This window comes from Condylura cristata, unplaced genomic scaffold (genome assembly GCF_000260355.1).
Source record: "Condylura cristata isolate star-nosed mole 26May11 unplaced genomic scaffold, ConCri1.0 scaffold00002, whole genome shotgun sequence".
NCBI classification, from domain to species: domain Eukaryota; kingdom Metazoa; phylum Chordata; class Mammalia; order Eulipotyphla; family Talpidae; genus Condylura; species Condylura cristata.
In genome coordinates, this window is record NW_004567103.1 from 44,905,274 (window position 1) to 44,918,415 (window position 13,142).

A 13,142-nucleotide genomic window follows, 5' to 3' on the forward strand; every position below is an offset into this window, starting at 1 on the left:
TCAAATATCATACAAAATGAACAATGACACCAGAAAGTAAAAATAAATTTTAGAAAAGCCCCCCTGCTGACGCAAGAGTGGCCATGAACAACCTCTTGTGCTTCTAATGCCATCAAGCAGGGGATCAAACCTAGAATGCCCCTCTTTTTCATATCTTTATGTTCATCGGTATTTTATCTTGAAATAGCATAGCTTAACTGCAGTCTTTAGCATTCACTGAAGTTTATAGGTCTCCTGTGGAAAGCTAAATTTAGTGCGAAAACTACTCTGCTTTAAATCACAAAGGAACAACGGCCTGCGTTATGCTGTTGGAATATCATGATTTATGAGTCCAAGCTTAGGTGTCTTGTTACTACCTATCATAACTTTCATTAGTGCCTCCATTAATATTGCCAGTCATGAGTCATAAAATTGACTGAGTATATCGACAGACTTTAATAAAGCTTTCTGAATCACCAGTTTTTCTGCAAATCATATACAATATTTTTATTAAAAAGTGACAATTCACTTGGTTTTGGTTTAGCACTCACATTTTCTTAGAATCCTAGCTGCTCAGAACTGCAGGAGTTCTGAGGAATTGTCCACTCACTCTCGGTTTCTCTATACATGCATGCAGGCAATCTGTAATTTAGCGACTGAATGAATTTCCTCCATACTACCATGCTGCCAGCAAACATGCCAGGTTTGGGGGTTGGTTTTTGCTTTTGAAACAAATTTGAATTACCAGAAATTTGCCCTATTTTTCCCTCTTCCCTTTGAGTTCCACAGAATCAGCTGAGGTAATTGGTGGCAGGTGCCTCTCCTGTTTCTGCTACCATGAATTCCTCAAGACTTCTCTGGTTCAGGCTGCAAGTCCTCACTTCTGTCCAGCTTTCTCCTGTGTCGACGTTCCCAAGGCGCTGCTCTCTTGACCACTGGCTTGGTTATGCGCTTGTTCTCCTTGAGGTGTGTGGTTCAAATCAACAAGTCCCTCTGTTTTCTGGTCACCATTTTTGCACCTTATTTATAGTTATACTACCAGATGATCAAATTATTCACTGTGCTTAGATGGCTTATATCAAGCCCTTTGTCTGGCCAACACAAACCATCAAAAAAGGATATGAGATGGAATTTCTCCTGTGTGGGACATGATGGTTTGCAGCATAGTTCTCCCTATTTGGGGAAAAAAAAAAAATGGAGGCTTTCCTCTGACTTTGATGATCTCACTTTTTCTCCTTCTCTTGGAACCACCAAAAATGATGACAAAGGCTCAGTGATCTCATCTGTAGGTTGTGTTGGGATCTTTGGAAGTAATTGTGGCAGGATAATATTTTGAGTATTAAGGTTTCCTTTTCTGAGTTTCTTTTGCTCTTTGCCCTTTATTCATTTATCCAATGCTTTCATTGCCTCAGGGAAAGGTTGTTAAAGTGGAAAGCAAAGACAAGGCTTTTTACAATATGTAAGCTTGTCACTTTGGACATAAAAACATGACTCTGGTCATAAAAAGCAGATGGGGAACGTCATAGTATCTGTGGTCGGAGTCTGCTTTTCCCCAGCTGGGCACATCTGCTGCTTCCCTTTACCTCCACCTGTGATATATTGAGCTACATACATTTGTTTTAGGCTGTAGAGTGAGAGAGGAGAAAGACTCAAGAACAGAAGATTTTGTGGACCTCCCCGAGGACAGAGGAGAGGCTGCAGGGTTTTCTCAGGCCCAGAAGGAGCAACATATGAGGAGATGTCTAACTGATGTGGAGACCAGCACAGCAACCCCCAAAATTCCTAGACTCCCCAGTGCTACTTGGGGCGTAGCAGAAAAATGAGTTCCCCTAAACCTAAGAGCAGCACAGAAATGATGAAAGTCACGCTAAAATGGGGACTTGACAGAAACTGATGAAACTAGGAAGGGAAAAAAGACCCATTTTTAGTAGTCAATACTGTGGGGCTTCAGTCAGATTTCCTCCAGAGTCATCTCCTTGCCAGACACTGGAAACACTAGTTGCAGAACTCACTGTTCCCCCGCAAGGCGACAGCCCTCCCCTGCGGTGAGATTTGGCCAGTACCTCTCTTCTATAAAGCACTGCTCATAACCACACACCCACAGCAACTCTTCCACAGCAAACACCCTGTAAATGTTTGTTAAATAAAGAAATGAACCCACAGAGGGCAAAGTAAGATTTGGGAGACAGACTTGTTAAGGTCAGAAAGAGGAATAACAGAGTACCACAGCCCTACTTCCTAAATTCTCACTTAATAACTTAATTTACTTAGCCAGTTTAGTGTAACTTGATGGATAACAGAAGTGACTCTTTTGCATAATTGATTTTTATTTTAAAAAGTGCTCATGTAGTTAGCTTAAAGATGCATTTGTGTGAAATATTAGTGATCTGCTTCGTTTATTTCATTTTAATGCAAGAGACAAGTTTGAAATTTTGTCCTAGTGACTGAACAAGGCAAACAGTGCTGCTGTTATCAGCTTAGTCAGCCTTTTCAGGAAAACAGAGAAAGTACTGGTTCTGCCTAATTATAGCAAACAAATTAGCAATATTTTTCTAACAGAAAATGACTACCCTATGTATGTAACATAAAGCCCCGTCTACAGAATTACATCCAAGAAAAAATAAAACTACTAATCCTGTCACTGTTGTGTAAAAAAAAAAAAACCTACAGACAGGTACAAGGCACCAAACTCATAAAAAATTAATAGAAGAAAACTTCATATTGAGAACATTCTGCCTACTCGCCGCCTTAATTTTTATGCCATTTTCTAAAACATCTTTACAAGTATTTCTGTATTGGATATATAACACGTTATTCCTTCAGGCGACTGGGCAGATCGTGAACATTCAGACTGAACATGCCTGGCAAAAGCAGCACACCATTTTCAAAATAAAGAGGGTCCCACTTGGGGAGACGAGCAAGAAGCTGCCTACACTACAAGAACACTGATCTGGGCTTCAAGACCTCCAAGGAGGCCCCTATAGTCACCTACTTTGGCAAGAAGCGTCCTCATCACTGTCAAGTCTCCATCGCAGGGTGGATCCCTTCAGTCGTGGAGATCCGTCTCCCGGGCGAAGATGCCCAGGACTGCGGGTGCGCTCAGGACCACACCCCAGCCCCACTCTGAGAAGCGCCACAAGATCGTGTTGCCCGCTTCAGGGGCGTGGAGAGCAGCCAGCTGGTCCTGTGGGCGAGTGCCCCCAGGTGAGCAAGCTTCAAACTCATCCAGGCCCCTGGCACCTGGAAGAGATTCCAGGATGTCTGAGACTGGAAACCTGCCCACTCACCCCAACAAGCTAAAAGTGTTTTCCATTCAGAAAAGTTAAAAAAAAAAAAAAAAGGGTGAGGGTTATCATTGCATAATTTTAGCTTAGCTTGATTTTAGAGCCACCCTTCTCAGGGAGTCCAGAGAGGTAAAGAAGTCATTGTCGGAGGGGAAAAGTCAAATAGGAATGTGACTTCTGTAGTTCTTCGTATCCCTTTAGAGGAGGTCTTGGGGTTGTGCTGCTCCCATCTTGCCTCAAAAACGAAAGCTTAGGGTTTCCTTCTCACAACATCCTGCCAGCATTTGCTAGTTTGTTTGATATGTGCCTTTCTCACCGGTGAAAGGCAGCATCTCATTGTGGTTTTGATTTGCATCTCCCTGACTATGGAGGGATGGTGAACATTTTCCCACATACCGCTGGCCATTTGCATGGCCTCTTTGGAGAAGGGTCTTTTAAGTGCTTCTGTCCATGTCTGGACTGGATTGTTCACTTTTTTTTTAAATTGAGTGCTGGGAGACACCTGCAGGGGAGGAGGAGGAGGGATAGGGATCAGAAGGAGGGAGGGACACAGGGAGCTGTCGTGAAGGTGCGTGGGTGAGTTGGGGGAGGAAATTCTATGGGGACTACTGGGGGGGGGAGAGCAAACATTGTTTAAAAATGAACAATGATGCAAAATATACTGTTTGTTTTAAAAAGGAACTTAGAGAGCAATTGGCTGACGAGCGCCATCTGTGGGTGTCTTCAGGTTCTGCGTCAGCTTTTAAACTAAGACCACACTTCCAGGGTAGCGCCCAGGGAATGACTTTGTGGGTGACTGCACAGGCTATGTCTGCTCTGAGTGGGGTGGAGGGGTGAGGAATTGGGAGGTGAAGGGAAGAAAGGAGTGGAAGTCCTGCATGAGATCTTTGCTCCTGAGTTCCTCACTATATTGACCAAATCACTCAGCGCTGCATAACTGAGGCTCTCACTGACCAATAATGCTTCCTTTCCAATTCACTGCTCATATTTGATCTAGTTATCCCCCCAATTTTTTTGGCCCCCAATTTTAAAAAAATATTACTTATTTATGCTTACAGAACTGGGGTACAGGCCAGAGGTGTAGTAGGTGAAAAGATTCACCAGAGACAGAGTGGGGAGCAGAACAGGCAGATCTACTGAAATACACTGCTGAGGGGAGCAGTGGGCGGGTCAGGAGAGGTCTGTCTCGCCGTGTGGGTCAGCTCCCTGGCGGGGGCTCAAACTCATGCTGCAGTGGCTTCAGAACTTCATAATGTGGTGCTTTAACCTGTTGTGCCACCAGGGAGAGCCCCAGCCTTATTTTTCTAATCAGCCTCTGCTTCCCAGAGTACCCACCTGACACAACTTTTCTGTAGCAAAGACTAGTAGAAACACAATTGGTAGCATTGTTTTCACTGACATGTACTTATGTGGAGTTGAGGTCCACTGAGGAAAAAACAATTAGTAACATTTTCTTTTTAAGTTGACAGATCTTTATTTTAACTTTAAGGTGCTTTTTTTAAAAATATATAACAGTTTGTTTTTACATCATTTTGTACATTTTTTTTCCATCTCAATTGTAATCCCCGCGGGTTTCCCATCACCCAGTCACCCTGCCATCACCATAATCCCGTGCACTTCCCTCCCCCCCCAACAATTAATAACATTTTTAATTGAACTTTGGATTTTGAAAGTAGTGATTGGATTTAAGAACACATGAGCATTTCCATCCATGGGGGTAGGGGATGGATTTGAGATTGGATTTAAGAAATTTATTCATAGCTTGATAGCACTTTACATTTAAAATGTCAGCAACATGTGGCAGTAATCATAGAAATCCTCATGGCATCATTTGTTTATAATAATGATACTAATGGCTATCATTTATTGAGTACTTACTATATGGCAGGAAATTGTGCTAAGCATTTTACATACATTATCCCATTTAGTTTCAGAGGATGATGTCTAAACAATATTAATTGATGAATTAGTTAATTGCTCTAAAGCATGTCAGCTTTAGCCAGGAAGTACATTAGCAGTGGATCTGGAAATTGCTATCCTGGCTATATAATGAATGTATTCATTCAAATGTTAATACATAATGATAGATCTCGGGAATAGAAATATTATGGTGCTTATTAGATTAGTCCAGTGAAATGCAATACCATAGAAGTAATTATGAACTTTCCAACTACATTATATATTTAGAAAAATACAATTTGTTCTATGAAAAAGATTTCATTGTTCAATTTCCTTTAATGACCACTGCCTCTCTGAAAAGCAATGAGGCAACAGCAAGAAATGTTCATGGAAAGATCTTGCCCTGATGGAAGGCTAGAAGATCCCCTCCCAGGTAAAGTACTTTCCAGGCATGATCTGGGTCTCTTGCTTTCTAGAACCAGTTTCCGTCTTATCTATGACTCATAACCCCCGACTGACTGGACTCAGTGGAAAAGCAAGATCTTGACCTTGGAAGACCCAGACTCCAGAAATGGAGCTGCTGTTGTTGGTTCCAAAGAGAATGACACTGGCAAAAACATTCTTCCTCAGCTTGTCCAAATGCTGGAACACTCCGGTGGTGTGGCTGCAACTCACGAAGATCGGGGTGAACTCTCCCAGGAAGTGGTGCTGAGAGGCCAAGGAAGCAGCCGTCCTTATCAAGGTGCTCTCTGAAGTACAGCAGTGCCAGAGAAAGCATGACCTTGTTGGAGTACTGTGCTTGAATTCACCATACACAAAGGTGCTTTTGGCCTGGCCTTGGTTTCACAGTCAGCCCCTGCTCACATCCGCCCATCTCTGCTCAGGAGCCGGGCCGTTGCCTTTGTCTCTCTATCACTTCAGCCTGAGACTTCTCCTTTTCTTCTCCATCTCTGACAGGTCCTTTTAAGGCTCTCTACAAACATTTTAACATCAAACTAAAGAAGATGGGCCATCTTCTCACAGTTTCATCTCCAAGACAGCCCAGACTGGGTCTGGTTAATGCAGGTGAGGAGCCAACAGTTGGCACTGAGGAAGGCTTGGAAAGACATACCAGGACCTGTTTATAGGGTCCCATAGGGTACAGACAATTGTGATGTTATCTAGTGTCACCCATTTGCCCACCAGAAAAAGTCCTCCTCTTCAAGTGAGCACCCAGAAGCCCCACGATTCACCTCACCTCGTCCTCTGTATTCTCTGTGGTCTACTTGTTGTGGTGCATGATGCCCAAGTTGAGGAAGACTAGGTACTTTTCACTACAGCAAAGCTCACCTACCTCACCACCTGTGCGCTGACTTTGGGGTCCTTTCCCACAGCTCCTCACATAGTAGACATCGGCGTTACTCTCGAACATACCGAATCCATCACCCTCAACAGCTAGAATCTTGCCAACAGGATATTTACAGAAAAATTTAGGGGTGCACTTGGTTTGGCCAAATGAAAATGGGGTGCTGAGGGCACATGGACCTAAGCCCCACTGAATTTAGTAGCAAAGAAAGCCTTGAAGGCCTTCCAGTTTCCAGAATTTGTGCACAGCCTCTGTTGATTCCTCAGAGAATGGGGTAGAGTTCTTGGCTCTGTAACAGAGGAGAGAGGGCAAGAAAAGATAATTGTTTATTATTTTTATTGTTTTATAAAACAATTTTTATTATTTTTAAAACACCCTTGTTTACTTTTCCACAATATAGGATTTCTCCCCACAGGTGCAGTGACTATAATTTTTCCACCAGTAAATTGTGATTTCAGCAGTTACAGTAAAATTGCTTGATATATGTAGCTTTTCTCTTTTACCCTATTTGTATGCTGGCTAACATTGGTCTTTTTGTAACCAGTTACAACTATGGACTATATTTCATTTGGTTACAGTATATACGTTAGATTAAATTAGCCCATATTTTGAGGATTGTTGCATATAATTTCTTAAAAGATATTGGTCTGTATTTGTCCATTTCTTGTACTGTCTATCTGGTTTTGGTATAAGAGTAATACTAGCTTTATAAAATAAGTAAGGACATGTTTCCTCTATTTTCTGGAAGAGATTGTGTAAAACTGATGTTAATTTTTAAAAATATTTGTTAGAATTATCCAGTGAATTCATTTGGGCTTGTAGACTCTTTGGAAGGAATATTTACATCACAAATTTAATTTCTTTAATGGTTAAAGGTTTAGGCAAGTGATCTATTTTATCCAGGTTGGGTTTCATTATTTTGTGATTTTTTTTTTCTTCCTGGCTATTTTGAAGGGAGAGAGGAAAACATTGAGATCACATATAATAGGAGTATTTATGATTTGAGAAATAGTTTATATATAGTTTATACTCTGGTTTAAGTGTGGACTTGTTAATCATTAATCTAAACCATTGCTAAATCCACGATTAAGGAGTTTGCTGGTTTTACCTTCTTCCATTCTGAACCTATACTTTTATTGGCTCTATTTTTAGATTACTAAAAGAAAATTATTCGATTTTTATGTTACCAAAACTTCAATATCCTTATACTATTTGAATTGAAATCAAGTCATGGAGTCTAGAAAGTAAAAGCCTTCCTCTGCTGTTGAAATAATACTCTTTTAATAGCTATAAGGTTCAGAAAGACAGAAATGAAGCATTTGCATTAGTGGAGATTTAATGTAGGAAGTTGAATAGTAGGTGGTAGAAAACTGAAAGAACAAACTGTTGTGATTAATAGCTGCAATAAAATAACTTCTCAGCCCAGTCCAGGTCTGGAAAACAAACAGGAGACTCTGTGTTAACAAAACAAGTAGCACACGGGGCTGGTCCCCCAAGTTGTTTTAGCACACGGGGCTGGTCCCCCAAGTTGTTTAGCTGGCACCAGGGGGGCTGAGAGTGCCACCTGGGGATGGTGCCTGAATGCCTCAGCAGCCTTTTAGTCAAGAATCTATCTCAGAGAAGACAAGTCAAGGAGGGCCACTGTAGAGGACATACACCTGAAATAGTGTAGAAGCCACAGCAAAGATAGGGATGGACAAGAGATCATTCAACTAGGGAGCTATAAATTGAAAGTCATTGTCTCTGGTGACTTGTACTCAGCATCAGGAAACTACTGATATCATATAGGGACTAGTATATTTGTTGAATGGATAATTCAGTCTACTTTTTGGGGCCCTACAAACAGCAGCATAGTCATGCCTTCCAATGAGAATGAGCAATTAAGAAAATACATCTGCCTATTTTATATACCTAGTATCGAGGGATATTTCCTTTTACTTCTTTGGGTTATTTGGAAAAGTTTTTTCCGTGTGGTCCTTACAGACCGCAGTGGAGAGTTTAGTGCTTGTGGTAGCTACACTGCAATTTGCAGTTCATCAAATTCATTTCATTTAGAATGCTCTTGAGAAAAATTAAGAGAAAAATCTTATTTCCTTTATAGTAAATAATATTTCAGATTGTATTTAATATGATTCTTAACAGGGAAAATGGTAGTTTACCTTGAGGCTTCCTTTTACCTTGCTAAACTAAAGGTATTTGCCAAAATACCACAGTGTTCCCCTCTTTTTAATACAAACCAGAGTATTTTCAATTAGAATATTTTCAGTTTTCGCTTAGGAATCATTTTCTGGAAGCTCTGAGACTATTTGTCTGGGTGTTCCACAGGACACCACAGTAACTTTCTCTTGGAATTGAAATCAAGTGCTGCAACTGGAAATTAAAAGTGCCGTGAGGCTATCTTTCAGATATTTCAAAAACTCCTATTCACTTTATCCCTTTAGAAAACACAGATCTGAAGCAAAAGTAGTTTTAGTATTGCCTATAAGTCCCAATAGTTTACCATCATTTGGACTTGCATGCTTTTTCATTACAGAAATGTAAAATGGTTCAATTTAATGTGGTTTATGAAAACATCTCATTATCTATCAGCTTCCAAATTTTCCAACTAAAGATAGAACCCAATTAACTGAGTGACTAGTAGATGATACAGGGAAAGAGAAATTTAACTTTCTTACCTGGAAAAGCCATCTGCGTATGCTGCTTGACCTTTTGGCCCCAATGCCTTTCATGATGCCTAATACAGTAGGCAGTCAAGATATATGTTCAAGAAAACAATGAAAGAATCAAAGACTTACATGTGTACACACATACACATATATGTGATGAAAGTTCTCCCATATTGATCTGCAAATTTAGCATATCACCATCAATCTCCACAGGATTTTTCCAGATATTATTTTTTGCCACTTTACCAGTCAAATTTTAAATCAACTCTTCCTCTTAGCATTGGTCAGCCATGTACTAGATTCTGCTAATTACTGCAATTACCTGCCAAGTTATTACAGAAAATGAATGAATTGTACATTCACAAAAGAGGTCTTTCCAATGGTCTTGATGTGCCAGAGACAATATGTAAGTTTACAACCATGGTAAAAAAATTAAAAGGGTAGTTAAATTTTAAAATGTTCTGGTCTCATATTCATTTCTTAAAACAACTTTTAGCTTATTATAGATGTCAGTATTTCAATTCAAAACTATGAAAATTTTAGCAACATTCTATGTGACAACTGCAAGATGCATGTATCTAGATTTTCAGAAAATAACTCGAGTGAATACTCAAATAGAAGTTTCTTTACCTCACTGCAATAAAACTGTAGTTTCCTCAAACATCTCTAATTTACAAAGAGACAGCTGTCACTATTCCTTAGTATAAAGAATAATTTTCCAGGACAAGAAAAAATAACTCATGGGAGCAGCGGGTTAAAGCACAGCACAAAGAAGCTAAAGCCTCTTCAGCATAAGTTCGATCTGCCTCCTGGGAGGTGGTCCACATGGCGCAGCAGATCTCTCCTGACTGGCCCGCTGCTCTCTTCAGCAGTGTGCTTCCTTGATCTGCCTCTTCTGCTCCCCATTCTGTCTCTGGTGATTCCACCACCCCTGCACCTCTGACCTGTGCTATATGCGTAAATAATCTATTTTAAAAAAGAAAAAAACCTTTTATGTTTTGCACCAAAAATTGGCAATGCTTTTTACTGTTCAAAACCTATGTTGAGCAGTTGCTAACAAAATATAAAGACTCAGAAAAAAAAAAGGGGGGAGATAAGGTATGTCTCATTCTTTCCAAATATGTAAGTAGTAGAAAAGCACAATTTTAAAGTGCCAGAACCCAGCAAGCCAATGGAGTGTTATTCTTTCACTTACATAAACTCCTTGACCCTGTATTAACTACAGTATTTCTTCATGTGTATTGGACTTGACTGTAAGAAAATTAATTACTTGGGCCAGAAGTAATCATGTATGATGAAAAGTTCCTCTAGCAAAAGCCATGTTTGCAAATGAGCTAACTCAACCCTAACTATCCAGCGGCTAAACTTTACATTTATGTCACAGCAACGGAAGATATACACTGCACCTATTTGACTGATTTTGCCTTCCTTTCTAATTAAGTATTCACAAGGCTACAAAGGGACCATAACATTCATAGTGTATTTTCCTGGTTCCCTACCTATGGAGCTCTGGTAAGGAACTATTTGACTTTACTAAGGAAGGAAAGTTATGGTCATGCCCCAGTCAATCAGGAATAGGATAGGATAGGAATCTACCTATGACTAGAAGAGTTTACTTCTGACTTTCAACTGGAATAAGTAGAGGTTAATGTTGATTAAATTAAGACCTTTACTGTAATTACTCATTACATTGAAAAATTATTCAAAGAACACATAAGATAAAGCCTTTTAAAATCACATGATAGATCTTTATTTATGCAATAGTCAGTTGCCTGTAGATGTTTGGATAATGAAAATCTAGACTAACTCCAACCATACAACTCTACTTCTTGCTTCTGCCGTTAAAATATACACATTAGAAATCTAGGTTCCAAATACTTCCTCTATTGAAGATAGTGAAATTCACCTAGCTACAATTTTTGAAAATTTATAGAATGTTCACAGATGATGATGGAAGAGACTTTTATTTAAAAGACATAATCATATTTTTAAAAGCCTAAGTTGACCTGATTTATTTTCAAATAAAGAGTGGATCCATGTTCCATACACAAAAGATTTTATAAAATACGGTTGACTTGCACTTAAACATTTTCATGTAAAAACTCCACACAGTGCAAGAAAGTGATTGCAGTGAAGTGTGAAGACACCCAAAGTCAGTATTTCAAGGACAGAATATTTTTGTAATTCTTCCTTTAAAATATTGGCACATACATGAAATGCCCATGTTATAAAAAAAATCACTTAGTATCCACTTACTGCTGCAGTGAATTTTGATATCTATACCACATCATACTAAGTGCTGGTGGACAAACAGTATAAGAATCTAAAAACTGTTTTCAGGTAGCACACAATGATTTAAAAACAACTAGGAAAAAGCAACCCCCCCCAAATATTTTTTGTATGTAATTTTATGTCCATTAACACAAAGACAAAGTAAAAAAATGCCTTAAAAAGCAGTTAAAGGAAAATATTTCACTTTTCCTTTGAAAACACCATTTCTTCTTAAATAGAGGGAAGAGCTTTAATTTGGGGTTGGGGGTAGGAGGGTGTTTCATCAGTAAAAACATCAAGTTAATGTCAAGTTGTACAAATGTCTCATTTAAGGAAGAAATCGAATACTCTGATTCAAAGGATTCTAAAATATTTCACCATTACAAGTGTAATTTAAAGCTAAAAAAAAACTATAACACACTGAACTAACAGAAATCATCTATTAGCATATCATATTGTTTTTTTCACAAAATCCATAATTAGGGAATGACAGGCTAGGTAAAAGATCTCCTTAATATTTGGTCAGATTAGCTGAGCTCAGGCAAACCACACACCCAGAGTTTCAGATCATCCCTCTCACATGAGGGGCCTGGGAGCTGCCCTTCAACACCCTGCCAATTGACAAATCTATATAGAATTGTTCAGTTTGTGTAATCCTTTCAAGAATGAGGTACTTCAACTCAAAGTATTTTCTAGATAAATAAATCCCCCCACTAAAGCAGTAAAGCTGTTCTTTAGACATTTAAAATATTACTTTAAAATTTATTTTCAATGCATTTCCCTGTCATTTTTAAAGATGAGGTATAGTCATAACTAACAACAGTCTCCTGACTACATGGGTCTCCTGAATGTGGCAGCTGGCAAGAGGGATCCATCAGCAGATATGACCTGGGCCCTGGTGCCAATCCTCTGGACCACACTCTGAATCTCAAAACAAGGATGAATACCACCAGGCTCTCTATGGCTCTATAACTCTCTATTTGAAAGCCCAATAGTTAACGCATTAAACTACTTGTAAACCACAAATTGCCATATGAACACAAAAGACTGCTGTGATAAGCCCAAGATGATACTTGGGTTTAGAAATATCTAAGTCAATATAAAGTCTAGATACCTTTTTGTAAAACACACATAGATGACGAGTCTTGCACACTTATGGTTCTGTACTCTGGTTACCTGACTGTGCTCCCAGTCTGTCTCCTGCTTCTAGTGACACCAGACTTGTAATTCAGTTAGTCTCTCCTTCAGTTTAAACTATGACTTTTCGATAAATGAAACTGAAATTTAAAAGTTTATCATTTTTGCAAATGTGGTATCATCATTTATGTACTTTAAGAGTACTTCCTTGACTGAGGCATCACACTCACCTAGGAAGCATTTTAAAATTTAAGATCTGAACTCCTGCCACAGAGTTCATATTGAATCAATTTGATTCAGTATGTTCACAATAGGACCAAAAAAAAAAAAAAAAAAACCACCTGTTTCTCAAAAGTTCTCTCAGATAATCACAACACTGGATAGTTGTTCAGTTCTGGGGACTCAATGCTTTTTCCTAAATTTCTCTAGAATTTTAGTAACTGCCAGTTTGTTTCAATATAAAAAAACTCCCCTTGTGTTCATCATAGGCATATTCAAAAGTAGAACCTTCATGATCATGACTGAGGTCCATTGCAGACTAGTTACTACCATCTATTTGCA